Source organism: Panthera uncia, assembly GCF_023721935.1.
Source record: "Panthera uncia isolate 11264 chromosome B2 unlocalized genomic scaffold, Puncia_PCG_1.0 HiC_scaffold_24, whole genome shotgun sequence".
Classification (NCBI taxonomy): domain Eukaryota; kingdom Metazoa; phylum Chordata; class Mammalia; order Carnivora; family Felidae; genus Panthera; species Panthera uncia.
Window position 1 is genome coordinate 33,009,404 of NW_026057580.1, and position 5,359 is coordinate 33,014,762.

Genomic DNA, 5,359 nt, shown 5'->3' on the forward strand with positions numbered 1-5,359 from the left:
TAAACCTGGAGTGTCAGATATGTGCTAAAACAAAACAGATAAAAAGTTCCCCTGATGAAGACAAAAGAACAAACAAAACAAACAAACAAAAAAAACCAAAGTAATCAGAATTGATTATAATTAAGTTGTACTTTTCTAAGAATCCAATTTTCAGGACAGCTCAAATTTGAGAGTTTTTTGAGATTTTTTTTTTTCTTTTTAAGAATGCTATTGAAAAGGCTGCTACTTTTTTAAATACAAAATTGTTATTTACTAATATGATATTGCTTGAATTTTAGATTAGTATTTAAATTTTGAATTAAAAATAAATCATACACCAAAATGAATCAATCATAAAGAAAAACGTAACTCTTAAAGAGATTGATTGTTTAACATTTTTGTCAGACTCCATACTAGTTTTATCCAAATAGAGTATTTTCATTAGCTTACAGAGTCCTCTATCCATATACACATATATCTGATAAATAATATCTAAGGAAATATTCATTTATTAAAACCATTCAGAAAAGGCTGGGGCAACAGATACAATATAATGTATCTGATTGAAAAATTATATATGCTGCAGTTAATAAAGGATTCTAACCTTCTAAACTTCAGAGGGCCCTTCGTTCATTACAGAAGAAAATCCTTATCTTACAAGGCAACTTCTTTCCAGTCTATTGATTTCTGCATATTTTAACCAAAATTGACAATGGCAAGAAATTTCACATGCAGTTAGGAGACTAATATCATAATCCTATAGCTGATTAAGAAAATAAATACACTGTTGATTTCTAATTTTACCAACTCTCTTATCATCATCAATAAATGCTATTTTCTCTTAAAACATAAAATTAAGCTGAATCTGTAGCTCAATTTATTACACAAGGGTTCTAATACACTTTATTTTGGGGCTATCACATGGTTTTCTGAGAATAGCCTTTAGGTTATAGTTTATACAAATACAAGACTTGTTACGTAAAGTTTTAGATATGTTACATACATATAAGATAATCTAAATCTTATCTACTCTAATCCCTTCCACTGTACTTCAAACATTTATTTCTGAATTGCTCAATACCAAACTGGACAAAGCAATCTTTTTTTTTTTTTTATTTCTTCTTTAATAAAGAAGCAATCTCTTCCTTTCATAAACAAGAACCACCAATCTAATGATGATCTACTGTCCCCCATCAAGGGCCTCCTTCATATTTTTTTCTCTCTTTCTCAACAGAAAAGTCTAGAAGGAAAAGTCAAAGCTCTCTAACAAAAACCAAAATGGCTTCAAGCAGTGGCGTCTGAACAAATGTTTATCTCCTGTCCTATGGTTACTAGCACTCAAGATTATAGCTGGGTGCTGTGCTGAGATGAGAGTTCAGTCTAACAGAGGAGAATCACAGAGAGGAAAGTCATTAGTCATTTACTCTGCTCCACAATATTTTATTCTCACCTCCACTACAGATCTTGCTTCAAAGTAACAGAATTACAGGCATACCTTGGAGATATTGCAGGTTAGGTTCCAGACCACCTCAATAAAGCCAATATTGCAATGAAGCAAATAAAATGAATTGTTTTTGTTTTCCCAGCGCATATAAAAGTTATGCTTACACTAAGCTGTAGTCTAAGTGTGCAACAGCATTATGTCTAAATAAACAATATACATACCTCAATTAAAAAATACTTTATTGCTAAAATCTAACCATCACCTGAGCTTTCAGCAACTCATAATCACTGATCACAGATCACCATAACAAATATGATAATAATAATAAAGTTGGGATTTTGTGAGAATCCTAAAATGTGACACAGACATGAATTGAAGAAATGCTGTTGTAAAAATGGCACCAGCAGACTTGGTCAGGCAGAGCTGCTGCAAACCTTCAATCTGTAAACAATGCAGTATCTGCAAAGTGCATTACTAAAGCAAAGCACAATAAAACGAGGTATGCCTGTATTCAATTTGTCACTTTTCCCATTAGATAAGTCTGAGTACTCTAAAGTATCCATCAGTGAACCTGGCATTCATATTTAAAATAGCTGCCAAAGTAAGCTAAAATTTTTTAAAAGGGGTATTTTATTTAAAAATTATATTGCTAAATAGTACCTTTTCTAATGTAACTAAAATCTGACAAGATTCCAAGGATGTCAAAACGAGAGACTTGCATAGATCATGAATATGAAGTATAACTACAATGTCCAGTATGGTGAAGGAAGAACCCAGACTCTGGTGTCTGACAAACAGTGTCAAATATCATTTGGCCACTTCCTTGCCAAGTGAATGGGCAAATGTGAACTGTTGAGACTATGCTTGTGAAATGGAGAGATTGCCTCTGTACAGGGTCATTCTAAAGACCAAATGAGGTATACCAAAATCTCCGTGCAAAGTGGCAGTTAATATTAATTTTCTTTCTTTTTTTTTCCCCCTTCTTCAAGGTATAACTGAACCCATGATAAAGAACATACTTAAGAGCGGCTCAAGTGGTCTCAAGAAAAACAACTAATATTAAGATTTTTAAAGTATATGTCCAATAGTAGTAAAGAAAATAATGGCTTAGACATCGGTATCATGACTATTGTGTCTATATTCATTATTTTTATGTCTCTATAGTCAAAGTGTCACCACCTAGACCCCAAGACCTGACCTTTACTGCCCACTAGCTTATATTCACTAATCTCTGTCTTATGTTTTTCCTTAAGCACTTCTTTCTTGCTTACCTCTCAATTCAGGCAAATGAAACTGGAAACCACCCCCAGGTGATGGTGACTGCCCTGACAAGACCTCCCACTGGACTAGATCACCCAGACCATTTGAGCTAAACCCCTGACTTATGCCTGCACAGATGCACCAAGAAGTGATCCCTGGAATGACCAGCAATTACCTTTACTTCATTATAATACTGAACGTCTGCCCAAGGAGGAGCCTTAGCCTCATTTACATCACATATAACATATGTATAGACATGTCTATACATATCTATATGTATTATTCTTAAGGTTCTTAAGGTTCTTCTTAAGGTTCTTAAGGTTCTTAAGGTTCTTCTTCTTAAGGTTCATGTGTGACCTTATGCTTCCTCTACATATGACTACAAGGCTTCCATATCTAAATATTCACCCCAACCTTAAACAAAGGGTACTCATTCACCCTCTCTTGGGGAGTCACAGATTTGGAAGCCATTCCACATGATCTCCTTATCTGCTGCAAATAAAAGTTTTCTTTGTGTGACAACTCAACCTGGTGCACTTTCTAACTCACCAAGGAGAGAATTCATGTTGGTTCAGTTAGAAATTCAGACACAAATGGATTTAGCGAAATTCAAATGTGTATAATTCAGTAATATGATATGTGCTAAACAGTAATATACCTTTAAATAAAAATAATCCATTTGAATGTTTCAGAAATGAAGAGAGGGACAGGCTGGGACTTGTGCAAAAAACGCCTGTTAACAATTATTTTAAAAACAAGAACAGTATCTTCTATGGCTTAAGTATTTTATGAGCTTAACCCTACAAGTATAAACATGTTTGAGAAAAGTTCTTCAACCTTCTCCACGTTGTTACAATGTTCTAAACTTTAAAAATAAAAGTTCCATTACTCCTTTCCATACTGAAAGATATTTCGGGATTCAAAACACCACTGAGTTAGAAATCTCAGGGCCAGAACGGGGATTTTATTTTATTTTATTTTTTAAATTTTTTTTAACGTTTATTTATTTTTGAGACAGAGAGAGACAGAGCATGAATGGGGGAGGGTCAGAGAGAGGGAGACACAGAATCTGAAACAGGCTCCAGGCTCTGAGCTGTCAGCACAGAGCCCGACGCGGAGCTTGAACTCACGGACCACGAGATCATGACCTGAGCCGAAGTCGGCCGCTTAACCGACTGAGCCACCCAGGCGCCCCCAGAACAGGGATTTTAAAACAGAGGCTGAAATGGCAGAAGTCAGTCAAATCAACTTATTTTTCCATAGAGGTCTAATAAACCATTCAGTGACATTTTAATTTGTCTTATCACCACTGATTGTTTGGCCCACCACAAAAAAATGTATCTCATTTTTCCTATCATGTTATTTTACATGTTTACCATTTTTAAAGGCTGTAGATTTGACACAAACCTTCTAAAATAACATTAAAAGGTAGTCATTGTTAGTTTTCTATGTTGTTGAAAAATGACACTAGATCACAAATCCATACACACAGTATGTAACAACTCTTTATAGCTATTTTTATATGTAATGTATATATCATTATGTTTATATTGATATAAAGTGGTATATGTCCACAGAAGAGTTTTGGTTAATAAGTGCATGCAAATATTTTATATCCAAGTGATGATTCCACACTCAATCAACAGAGGGGGCTTTTCTCCTCACCATCTGCCATCTTCCAGCTGTTTACCTGAATCATGGATATCTAGGAGATCTATGGATGTCTTTATACAGTTATCTAAAAAATTATAATTAAATATTTTGTTGATTTTTTTTTTTAATTTTAGAAAGAAAGAGTGCAAGTGGGGTAGACGGGCAGAAGAAGAGAGAGAGAGAATCCCAAGAAGGCTCTACCCTCAGCACAGAGCCTGATGTAGGGCTTGATCCCATGAACTGTGAGATCATGACCTGAGCCGAAGACAAGAGTCAGATGCTTAACAGACTGAGCCACCCTGGTGCCCCTATAATTAAGTATTTTGAACTTGGTTTGACCTTCAAAATAAATTTAAATCACTGGATGTTTCATTTAAGGATTGTGTTCTAAAATTAACTGTTCAGGAAATTTCTGTTGTTCCTCATAAGGACATATAAAAGTTCTAATTAAACTAAAGAGTACTGTTAACAATAAAAAATTAAAATAAGGGTTCAGATAAAAACTTTTTTTTTTCTGATAAGGTGGCCACACAAAAAGGATCAAAATTAAGACCCAGGAAAGGATATCTGGAGCGCATGAATAAAACAAGATACTTTTGACTACTGACATGATGGTCAACCCTTCCTCCATCTCTTCTCACTTATTATCAAACAGATGAATAACAGAAAGTGCAATTAAATCTCTATTTTTCATGTAACAGCAACCATTATAAATATACCTGATAAATTTTATATTATGTATTTCCTCTTTCCTTTTAAATTGTTATGTCATTTTTAAAAATGTTTATTTATTTTTGAGAGAGAGAGAGAGAGAGTGAGCAGGGGAGGGGCAGAGAGAGACAGAGATACAGAATCCAAAGCATCCGGCAGCACAGAGCCCAACGCAGGGCTCAAACTCACGAGCCATGAGATCGTAACCTGAGCCGAAGTCAGATGCTCAACCAACTGAGGCACGTAGGCGCCCCCGTATGTCACTGTTAATGTGTGCTGACTGACACTAAAATAACTTTGGTTATTAACTAT